Genomic DNA, 12515 nt, shown 5'->3' on the forward strand with positions numbered 1-12515 from the left:
CCTTGACTTTGGTCGATAAACAAACCCAGAAGATTGAGTAGCGAGTATGGGTGTTTGTATAGAGCAGTTGAGGAAACATTCCCAGCCCAGAGGACACAGCTGGGGAGGCTGTCAGAACAATCCGGGCCTCTGAGAAAAGGCTAGACTTAGCCCAGCAAACATGGCCCCGGCCTGGGCTTGACCTTTAGATGCCACGTGTCACCTTCGGTGGGAAAATAAATAGTCCCCTTGTCTGGAATGTGCCCCCCCCCTTCTCTTGTGAAACATGGGAAATAGGCAGCAATTGTGTGAGAGGAAAATCCTGTCTGCAAGCTGTCCTTGGAGCATGTGGACAGGCCTGCCTCCCGCCAGCAGGTCAATACCACTATTGTCTCCCTTCATGGGCCGTGCTCGTCCCTCAGCCTCCCAAGATTCAGGCTCTAGTGTCAGGGGCAGGGCTGCTGTCTACACAGTTTTGTAAGGGGTGTGGAGGGGGAAGGCAAAGAGACATACTTCCCTTGGGCTAGCGGAAGCTTGGTGCTGCTTGGCTCATGTGAAGACCATGGACAGGGGGAAAGCCCAGGTCAGGAGGTACAATGCTCACCTTTACATCGGGGGTGCTGAGACCTGTGGCCTGGAACCCTCGGAGGTGCAGAGAAAAGATGGAGTCTCGAGGTAGGAGTGAGGAAACTGGTCTAGGTGGCAGTGAGTTTGCTAAGCAGACCCTGAGGGAGGGCCACGGCTTCCTTACCCATAAGTTGGGCTCCTAAACTTCCAGACCTGCAAGAAGAAGCAAACAGCTTTCAGCTTGCGAACTAAATTTAATTAATTGATAATAACTTCCAGGAGCCATTATATTACAAAGCGTCCTGACAGTTGGGTTCAAGCTCAGTAGGAAAGAGTGGCACATTGATTAATAATATCTGCCATAAGGTCCGATTGTGAAGGGATGGAGCTGTCAGAAGGTGAGCCCCTCTCTGCCACCCCTGTCCCAATTCCACACATGGCTGTCCTGACAGCCTGTCTCTCCTTTCCCTGGATCCCCTTCCAGGGCTGGACTCCTGTCCACCTTTGTCCACCTCTATCCCCACCGGTGAAAATATATTCTGTGGCTCAAGTTGGAAACCTGGATCTTATCGTGAAGTTCTCCTTTTCCATTTCCTTCCAGATAGGGGCAATTTACAAATCCTTCCAGTTCCACTTTCTCAAGATCTTTTTAATCCATCCTCCTCCCTCACCCACCACACAGCATTTGAGTTCATCTCTCACTTCGGTGAGTACAGCGCCCTTCCAACAGGTGTATATGACTTGGACATTTCCCATCCAGTCCATCATCCACCCATCACATCCACCACAAGAGTGGCCCTAGGAAAGCCTATGTCAAGAATTACAGGCAACAAGACTTCAACACGAGGTGGGGGGTTGGGGTGGGGCTCTTGAGATGGCGGAAGAGCTATCTGAGACTGTTGCAGGCAAATTGTAACTCCTTGCACTCCCAGTGCCTCAAATTTGGGATAGTTCATTCCCTCTCTCCCAGTTACCTTGTTAACAGACCTCCTAAATGCTTTCCAAAGCATCCTTATTCAAGTATGTGCATTAACAAGTTCAAAGATCCTCATTTTCCAACCTCTGAAGTCTAGGAAAGCTAAGAATTTTCTTCTTTTCTTCCAGTGGCCTCCTTATCTGTTCTGGTCAGTTTGTTCACTCCTATCTCTGGAGGAGTTAGGTACCCCGAGGAAAGTTTGAGGACAAATACAGATGACTACTGGCCAATGCGTGGGAAGCAAGACATGGCAGCTGATAGGGCTCAGAAAATTCTTAGAGAGCCAGCTCTCGGCAGAGGGTCTGCCCTGACTAGGAGAGAGCAGTTGTAATTTGTTTTAACCAGCTGCAAGGAGATGATTTATTCCCTGGAGCAGTAGGATGGGCTTCATAAGCATGATAGAGGAACATGGAATTTTGTAATAAACCCAGCAGATGCCCTTGCCTTGGAGGAAGGAAAGCTTAGTGACTCAGATATTAAAGTGTCACAGAATGGCTGGACAGGTCAAATGAAGATAACACTTACATAGGACCAGGTTCCCCTATTCAGGGGAAGGCGTGCACCACCTACTGGTGATTGATGAACAAGACAGCTTCCAGAGAGCCTTGAAGGGAGAAAGCCAGGCAGCCAATACACCACTTTTAACCACAAAATCTAGGGTGTTGGTTTTTATTTTAATTAGCAAATTTGAGACATTATGCCTGTGTGTTGCACATTATTCCAGGGTTTCCAATGGAATTATTAGATGTTTTCATCATTTTGCGGGTTATCTCCAGAAGCATCCTGAGGCAAGAGGAGAGATTAAAAATATAGACACGAGATGCTTAGGAAGGGTGATATGCCCTGAATGGTGTGGGGAAAGATTGGAAGTATTGAGATTTATTGGAAGATAACTGTCAGTGCTTTTTCTAGGTAAAAGTTTAGTGGATTCTTTTTTTTTTTTTTTTTTGATAATTAAAAATTAACATTTAAACTGCAGAAATAATTTTCCCCTTTTTAAAAAAGGAAATTCTTTTAGTATTTTTCAGAGAGGCTTTCCCTAGCCCCAGAGACTGGATTAGATGGTCCTATTATGCAAACTCATTGCCTCTTGTACTTTCCCTTCCAAGCACTTCTCATAATTTTTAATCACACATCTGTATGTTTCTTCATGTATTTAATATCTATTCTCCCACCAGGCTATAAATTCCAGGTGTAAAGAACTGGGTTGTCTTTTTTCCCCTGTTCTCACCCCAGCACCTAGCACTTGCCTGGGACATAATCTGAACTCAAAGGGACTGATAATGCTGGACTATACGGTGGATACGGAAGAAGATGAGGACATGAGGAAGTAAAAAGAGTGAAAAATGGTAGAGTCTATAGATTGAAAGTCCAAACGAGAATGGAGAATTTTACAATGTGAGGTCTAGAAGGTTGGCCAAAGGTTATGGGAGGAATGAAATTGAGATTTTAAGAGGAAGTGTAGCTATTGGTGATGACAATATTAGTGATGACAATTGGTGATAACCTCTCTTAAGGTATCACATAGGAGTTGGTAGGTAAGGTGGGGTGGAAAACTTAATGACAGGTGAGGAACTGAATGTCTAAGGCCAGCTGTTGACTGTGTCTTGTCCGTAGATTACCATTAACAAGATGACTGTTCATGTCAGGAATAATATGGAGAACTGAAGCCCATAGTGAATGCTGGGGAGACAGAGAAGTTGATGGATGACAACCAGAAGGAGAGATAGCAGTGGCATAGTCTGATAGGCATATGTTTCCTCCATCCATTTTTTTAAACAAATATTTACTAAGTGCCTATGATATATTCCATGAGTGATATAAATAAGAGTAAAACATTGTCTCTCCTTCAAGGAGTTTATAATTTACTGCCTATAAATGTAAGTAACATTGAAAGGCATTTATTGACTCAAGTGTTACTGATTATCTTTTTTAAAAAATTTTTTAATGTTTATTTATTTTTGAGAGCATGATTGGGGGAGGGGCAGAGAGAGAGGGAGACACAGAATCCGAAGCAGACTCCAGGCTCCAAGCTGTCAGCACAGAGCCTAACGCGGGGCTCGAACCATGAACTTCAAGATCATGACCTGAGCTGAAGTCAGATGCTTAACCGACTGAGCCACCCAGGTACCCCAAGTGTTATTGATTATCTCAATCTGTGCCAAGCATAATCCTTTAGGGATATGAAGACTCCTGGATCTTGCCTTCAAGGAGTTTATTATATGAGGCAGATACAAATAATGACATAAAAAAATTGTGACCCAAATGGATAAATGGTAATATTGAGGTTTACCCATAACATCAAGAGGGCATGAGGAGGTTTTTTAGTCCAGATTAAGGAAAGGGAATCAGAGAAAATTTCTTGCAAGAGAATATGTCTGATTTCAATGTTGAAGAAAGAATAAGAGGAAGTAGAGGGGAAGACTGGAGATTGTTCTAGAGAGAGTAAGCTGTGCAATGCCTGATGGCATATGAACTTATAGCAAATTCTGAAACCCACAAGAAGCTCTGTGTGAAGGGAGCCTGAGGGGAGATGTGGGGAGTGGGAGAAGATGCAGCTGGAAAGGTGAACAGTTACTAGATCATAAAGATTTTTATGACAGGCTAGGAACTTTGAACTTCATCCTGAACACTACTACGAAACCATGAAGTAGAGTAATGACACGGGTCTGTCTGAATTATTAGTAGCAAATGACGAGGGAGGGAAAAAACCCCAGCTCAAACAAGCTTAAGCAAAAGCATGAATTTATTGGTCGTATAACTTAAAAGTGCAAGGGTACATGTGGCTTCAATCAAATCTTGACACAGGGCTTAAATTAGCTCATCTGGAAGGTCCTTCTCCATCTTTTGGTTCTGCTCTCTTAAGTGTTGGTTTCATTCTCTGGCTCTTTGAGGCGGCAGTTCTGAGCCTATGTCTATCCACAATTAAATCTGGTAGAACCAAAGCTTTTGTTCCTGGAAGTTCTCACTCAAGCAAGACCCTGGACCCTTTCCCCTTCTGTTTAGACCAATTTGGTCACATGCCCTCTCTCAACCAATTACTGTGAACCACCCCCTTGAACCAGAGTCTGGCCCAGAGAAGATGGGGGAAGTGGGCTCCTTCACATAAGTATATTATCATGACAGTAGGGGGTAAATGGATACTGACCAGGTAAGAACAACAAATGTGTGCTCCAGTTTTAAGAAAGGTCACTCTTGGTAACTGTGTAGAAAATTTGACAAGGAAGCCCGGAGGCAAGGATGCTTGTCAGTCAGTTAGTACCATCAGATAAGAGGTGATGACGACCAGAACTAAGGCGATGGAAATATGAGCAACTTTTAGGTAAAAGCGATGGAATTTAGAGGATGGCTGGGAGTCAAGGAGAAGTGAGGAGCCAAGGTGCCTCCCAGGTTTCTCGCTTAGATATCTAGGTAACACCATTCAACAGAGTCAAAAACTGTTGGAAGAAGAGCAGTTTGGATGAGAGTCAAGAAGAATAAATTGTTTTGACATTGTGAGTTTAAAAGTGCCCATGGTATGTTCCAACGGAGGGTTCCAGGAGGCCATCAAATTTAAGAGTCTGGAATGCAAGGAAGAAGTCTGAACTGGAAACATGAATTGGAGGGTCAGGTTATGGATGAAGACTGACTCCATGGAAGGAAAACTAGACAGTCCAGGAAAAGGGTGTAACGGAAATGGTCCCAGAACTCAAGGGGCAAGCAGAAGGAAAATGAACTGAATTAACAAAGATGACTTGGAAGGACTTATCAGAGAGCTATGTTGTAAACCAGAATACAGCATCATCAAGGAAGGCAAGAAAGAAGCAGCAGCAGGTGGAAGCTGCTGTGTGGGGGGGGTGGGGGGATAGAGGATGCCCACTGTCACCTAATGCCTCAGGAGAGCAAGCCAGTAATGCTCAGGAGGAACGCAGCAAGGCAGCACCTGCAAGGACAATCTTGTTCTACGGTGAAGACAAAAAGGTGAAGGGGACAAATAATGAGGGTGGAATGTTGATTATGGAATGGGAGATTCTAGTAGATAGAGTGGACATATTTTGAAGGAACAGGGTGGGGTATTGGGAGATAAAGCCCCAGCAGAGGATGGGTGACTGCAGGGGTTCGAACTTCGGGGCTCAGCCGAGGTCGATAGGGAAGTGGATGTGGTCAGGATAGGTGATCCCAAGGTTCTAAATAAAATGTCGCAAAAAGTTACTTCAGTGCTGGTGTAGACTGGTGGTATATAAATCAGATAATAGGGACACCTGGGTGACTCGGTGGGCTCAGTGTCTGACTTCCGCTCAGGTCATGATCTCACAGTTTGTGGGTTCAAGCCCCGAGTCGGGCTCTGTGCTGACAGCTCAGAGCCTGAAGCTGGCTTCGGATCCTGTGTTTCCAACTCTCTCTGTCCCTCCCCTGTTCATGCTCTGTCCCTCTCTCTCTGTCTCAAAAATAAATAATAATAATAATAATAATAATAATAATAGACATTAAAAAATAAAATAAAATATGACATAAAAATAAATAACAAATAAATAAATACATAAATAATAGCATGCCCCTGAGGCAGTCCTCCTCCAATGGCTTCCCATTGTCCTTAGAATAAAATGCAGTACTGTACCCTAGCCTTCAAGACCCTACTTGGTCTGGTCTCTAACTTCATACCCAGCCACCCCCCTACCTTGTTCCATCTACAAGCAAACACATTCTTTCTGTACCTGGAAAGCCACATGCTCACTCCCATCTCAGGGCTTTTGCACCTGCTGGTCCTTCTGTCTACAGTCTTGTCCCCTTACACAAGTCTAGTTTGTCTGGTTCATTCAGGTTTTGGTCCAGGCATCATCTCCTCAAAGAGGCCTCTCTTCTCCTGCCTCCATAAATCACCTTCTTTCTGCTAACCTGCTTTATTTCCTTCAAAGAATTTATGACACTCTGGGATGGTTCCATTTATTTAATTCCTGTTCCTTTCCGCCAAAGTGGAAGATCCAAAAGGTCATAGACCTTTTCTGTCTTTGTTCACCCGTTATCCCCAGCTTCATGAAAAGAGTCTGGCACAAAGTAGGTGCTCCATAAATATTTACTGACTGACTGAATAAATGAATATTTAAAGTTGCAACTCCCTCTGTAGGCTCTGGATAGAGCTGTGGCCAAATTTCTTTGAGCTTTTAGGAATAGACAGGCTGACATATTTTGAAGTGAGAAGTCACTCAGGTTCTTCAAACAAGACATTTTTCTCTGATGTAAGTTATTCTGAATATCATACAGCATTTCCAAAGGAGCAAAGTTTGCTGATGGGAGAAAAAAAAATCTACTTAAAATATGGCAAACAGGTCCATGTTTGGTCCATGGCAGAATGGCCCACCTATAAATAGTTTTTCATAAGGAGCTATTGCACCAAATAAAAAGCCACCTACTCTTACCTGAAATATTTTTGGAGTTTTAGTTTTAAATGGAAATTTTATAGTGCCACATTCTCCAGGAATGTTGAGGCTTAAGAAGACGGCTGCACCTGGCAGAGACTTCCAGAGACCATATCCTGACTATATTTTTGTTGTAAACTGTATTTCCTAAAATAGAACTTGTTTAGGGGAGGGTAGTGCAATGAGATCTCCCAGGAAATTGAGAATGTGTGAAGGAAGGGCTAGAGCCATGAACCAGAAGGGGACATTAACGTTTTCTAAATGTGTTCCAAAGAAGGCTAATTCCCTTAAGTATAACAAGAGCAACATGGGTGGGTGTGGGGCAGGGTAGAATTTGTCAAAATAAATCTAGTCATGTAGGTATTAATTTTTTTAATGTTTATTTTTGAGAGAAAGAAAGAGAGCATGAGTGGGGGGAGTGGGCCAGAGAGAGAGAGGGAGACACAGAATCCGAAGCAGGGTCCAGGCTCTGAGCTGTCAGCACAAAGCCTGATGCGGGGCTTGAACTCACAAACCATGAGATCATGACTTGAGCCGGAAGCAAGATGCTTAACCGACAGAGCCACCCAGGCACCCCTAGTCATGTAGGTATTAGAACAAATATAAGCTGGTTTCTTTACTGGCCAACTTCCATGCATTTGGAGATGTTCCTAAGCTTTGGGGTGACCTATCATATCCATTCTTTTGACCTTAACACTTCCCAAGAGATAGCTACTAACATGGGTCCTGGTATCAACGGTAGTCGTATGATTCTCTGATAATAAACTTGGCTTTGACATCTTGGAGCATCAGGACTGAATAGTGGTTTGCAGAAGTGATAAAAGATGGGTCAATATACACAGAAAAAAGGATGGTAAACAGCCAAGACATGGCTTTGATGTTCTGTCTCCTTGAAGGGCACAGGCTGAAATGCTGGAAGGAGAAATGAGGGAAGGGTTGGGATTTTAAGAAGATTGCATGCTAGCTAAGCCAATCCACCTGACAGAAGCTTTCGAGTCTTCCTCTGCTCCCTTTAATTCATTTGGCTAGAAGCCATCTCTGACACAAGTATTTCCTTATCTAAGGTCTGGAGTCATTTTTTGCTTTCTATTTTGGTTTGAGGCTTAATACTGCCTCTCTTTTGATTAGTGTAAATTTAGGTGGAAAAGATCATTTTTCTTTCCCTTCATGTAACTCTAGAACCAAGATGTTCAGAAAGGCAGGGTAAAGCACTGGCTTGGTGTTACAAAATATAAGCTACAAGCATAAGGTGCACATATAAATTACAGATTTATGCATCTGTGGAATATATCGTGTGTTGTTCTTTGTTACACAGAAGGATTTCCTAAAAATTCTTTCGAATGGCCCATAGTTCTTCTGGGTATTAACTGTGGTAATGGTAGGCTGGAAGTACACCAATTAAGAGGCCATAGAAGCTCTGGAAAGAGGTGTTATGAGTGGACTAGAATCCGGTCACTCATGTGACTTGGTCATGCTGCTGGTACTACTGACAGGTCCCCTTTTGAAGGGTTGACAAAGCCATATGTGCTGGTCTCATGGCCTCCCAACAGACTATGGGAAGAAACTATTTTCTTCCCGACAAACTATGGGAAGAAAATAGGACAACTCTATAATGCAAGCCAAATGGCATAATGAATGCCATAAGACAGGATAAAAAATGTATTTGATTATAAAGAAGCAACAAAATAATGAATGATTGGGGGAGGGTATGGTCAGGAAAGACTTCAAGGGCTTTAGTGGATGGAAAATCCACCTCTGAGGCCAGAGAAATATGGAGTGACAAGTCATTGGGTCAGATGGTTCCTGGGTCAGGGCATCGGGTGAGGTGAGCTGATCAAGACAGAGTAGGGCAGATAAGGCCAACGAGAATAGAATCATTGTCAATGGTGCGGTACTTAATTGGAGAGTTCCCAGGACCTATTCTTCATTTGATTGCAGAGGGAGAAAACCACAGCTGAAGACTTCTTTGACCTCATGGACTTCAGAATCAGTCAAATTCATGTTTAAACTCTTACTGTCTATGTGACTGCAAACAAGTTATACAACTACTTGACCCTCCATTTCTCCAACTACAGAAAGAGTATAATGATACCTTTCAGCAGCATTGTAAAGAATAAATGAAATTGGCCGTTAGAGGGTACCAGCCCAATGCCTGGCACACAGTAGGTGCAAAATAATCTCCTTCCACTCTAGAAGGAAGTAACAGTAGAGTGGCTGATAGAAATCGAATGTCAAGATGTGCTTTGTCTTGAAGAACAATGTGTATTTAAAGCACCTCTTGGTGGTATCCCACATGCACACCCAGAAAAGGGTTTTTCAGTTACTGCTCAGTCATGAGAGGACGTATGTAAGCTGTACAGCATGGGGACAGGAGAAAGCCTTTTGATGGACCTGGTTTAAGTCTTTCTATTCAAGAACACCTGTTTACTTTTTAGTCATTTTCAGTGGAGAAAAAAAAATATTACAGTAGCCAAATAGGAAATGCAGATGGAGTTTTCTTTTTTGTATGACTCAAAATTACATTGCCAATCCTGAAGGCAATAAAGGTGTCAAAGAGGTCAAACACACAATTTGTGAAAAATCAATGTATCATGTGACAGTAAGCATAGCTGTTATTGGCCAAAACATTTCAGATAAAAAAAATTGTACTCAATGTTTTAAACTTAGACTCAAAGTTCGGTTATATTACTGAAAAGGGGAAATAGTGCATAATTATACAGATAAAGATGAGTAGAAATGTAAAAATGTGTGTTCTTTATTGTGGTGTTTCTTTTCCCCGAGCTGTTTGTAAATTGGTGGTATTTTGTAACTGAAGGTGTCTTAGGATTTGAGAAATCTGATATTTTCTGGTGGGGATCCAGATTCCCTTTGGTCATTACTCCTGCCTCTGTCCTATTCATTGACCCCCCATACTGATTCCACACCTTTTCAAGAACTCCAGTCACACCCTGTTACCACAGTCCGTTCACTGCTCACTTACTCTCTCTACAATTGGCCAAAGTTTGGTCTTCAGAGAATTAAAGTTGCCACCAACTGCAGATTAATTCTAGCTTTTGAGGTACCTCCTGGCTGTTTTACTCAACTGTATACTGTGTGAATAGCCAGCGTAAAATCTCCTACCATAAAATAACATTTTTCCCTTGCAGTACAGTGGCTATTGGCTTCAGTATTGGATTGAGGAATAAAAATGATAATTTCTATGTTAATTAGAACCAAGATGAGTTTTCCCCCATTATTTAGAAGCCCCTTTTTGCTTATATTTACTTTTTCTGTCCTGCATTCAAATGTCTTTTTGTAGAATGTGGGGTTAAACATTCTTCCTATGTACCCCACAAAGAAACAGAAATATGGTTCGCTTCAGATACTTTCTCAGAAGTTCTGTGTATATATAATGTTTTCTGTTTTAATTAGGAAAAAAATGTACTAGGAAAAAATGTAAAAGTTTGTTTTTAAGGCTTGTACATTCATCTATGTCCACATGATTTCCTTTGTATTTATAATGCAACTGTTTGATTTAATATACCTATTATATTACATATATTAAATTATATGTATATATATATACACATATATATACTGTGTTCATAGAAATATACATTATATATGAATCTGTAGCTACCTGACTTATAATCTGAACACTTTTCTAAAAAGGGTTATGCCCTATTAATTCTGTATATCTAATACCTAGTAGCATATGCCTATATAATGAGGCACTCAGTAAATATTTGCTTATTATGGCTGAAAAAAAAAAAGAATTTATTTCCAGATCCGTATTTAAAGTTTTGGGTTAAAAGGCTGTACTCAGCATAAGTCTGAATTTGTAACAGAAGGTTTTTTTTAAAGGTGCCAATTGAGGAGCTCAAGTTGTTCCCGAGAAGTACTATTCTTATACTGGTCAAGTCACATTTAGAACATTTGAAATACCTCTTGCTAAGGAACATGGTTCACTGTGCTTCAGGAGTCAAGGGGATAATCAGTTCCATTTATACAGGGAATTTGAGAGATTGGAAATCAGAGGGATCCTCCTACTTCTAGAAGCACCCCAACTCCACGTGATAGTTTAATTTTTCATCCCTGCCATGTACAGCCCAGGAAACTGTACAAAGGCAAACTCACACTTTCCATTGAAAACAGCTGAGAACAGGGGCACCTGGGTGGCTCAGTTGGTTAAGCATCTGACTTTGGCTCAGGTCATGATCTCACAGTTTGTGGGTTCGAGCCCTGTGGAGGGCTCTGTACTGACAGCTCAGACCTTGGGGCCTGCTTCAGATTCCTTGTCTCCCCCTCTCCCCTATCTCACTCTGTCTCTCTCTCAGTTTATTTATTTTTGAGGGGGGGGGGAGAGAGAGAGAGAGAGAGAGAGTGTGATGGGGGAGGGACAGAGAGAGAGGGAGACACAGAATCCGAAGCCAGCTCCAGGCTCTGAGCTGTCAGCACAGAGCTGGATGCAGGGCTCGAACTCATGCCATGAGATCATGACCTGAGCCAAAGTCAGACGCTCAACCGACTGAGCCACCCAGATGCCCCAAATATAAGTAAACTTTTTAAAAAAGAAGAAGAAAGGAACTGAAACACCTACTGAATAATTAGATCAATTTCAAGGAAAAAAAAAAAAGACCTTCAGTGTTTTGATGCAGTGAAGTCAGCATCCTTGACAACCGCAGTAAAAGGAGAGCATACTTATTCTGTATATAAGAGTTAATGTTATTTTTCAAAAGCTGTCATAGTACAAGTGACATGTAGGAATAATGCTTTGCTCACATCACTTGTTTCCCTGTTTCAATAAAATTCTGTTTCTGGAAAATAAATGGAAAATTATGTTGGCAATTAAAGCATGAGATAAATCACATGCCTTGAAGTTTAAGTCCAAGGATCCTATCACCAGCCAGGGGTCAGGGGTCTCACTTGCAGGAAAAGTTCGCAAAGCAGAAGAGGAGGAGGAAAAGCAAAGAACAGCCTTTGAAATACAAAATTTGCAAATTTTAATTGCAGAGTCATAGAAAGCATCAAAATGTCAATGAACATATTGTCACAGGGGCATCAGCCAATGTCCTATAAGTAGTTCATTTTTAAACACCCCACAAAGTTAAGTTCACAGCATCCATCCTGTTGACTTACTCTTGCCCCCTGCCTGGCCCTACCCCCTGGACACCTAGCATGTCCTCTTCTCCCACTAAACTCTGCACATCTTTTAAGACCAGTTCAAGTGGTTCTCCTCTGATTCTCCACAGACCCTTGGACATCCCCTGTAATAATACTTGCCATGCATCTCCTCTTAGATGATAAGTTCTTTGAGGGCAGGCACTGTTTCCCCTTGTCCCTATGCTATCAGAACTCTCTCTGAGGCTTAGCATAGCATGGTCGCTCAACAAACATTTGCTGACCTGAGTTGAACTCTGGGAAACACAGAGGAGGAATAAAATAGGGAAGGGAAGAGAGGCTCCCCCCAGAGCTACATGACAAAGGGAAGAAATATGAATTCATACTTGCTTTCAGTAAATATTCACCGAATGCCTCTTAATGTGAAAAACTATGTTCCAGCCATCTGAGCCAAACAGACAAAAACCTTCACCTTGGAGGAGCTTACATTCTAGTTG

The sequence above is a fragment of the Panthera uncia genome, chromosome D1 (assembly GCF_023721935.1).
Source record: "Panthera uncia isolate 11264 chromosome D1, Puncia_PCG_1.0, whole genome shotgun sequence".
In the NCBI taxonomy this organism is placed as follows: domain Eukaryota; kingdom Metazoa; phylum Chordata; class Mammalia; order Carnivora; family Felidae; genus Panthera; species Panthera uncia.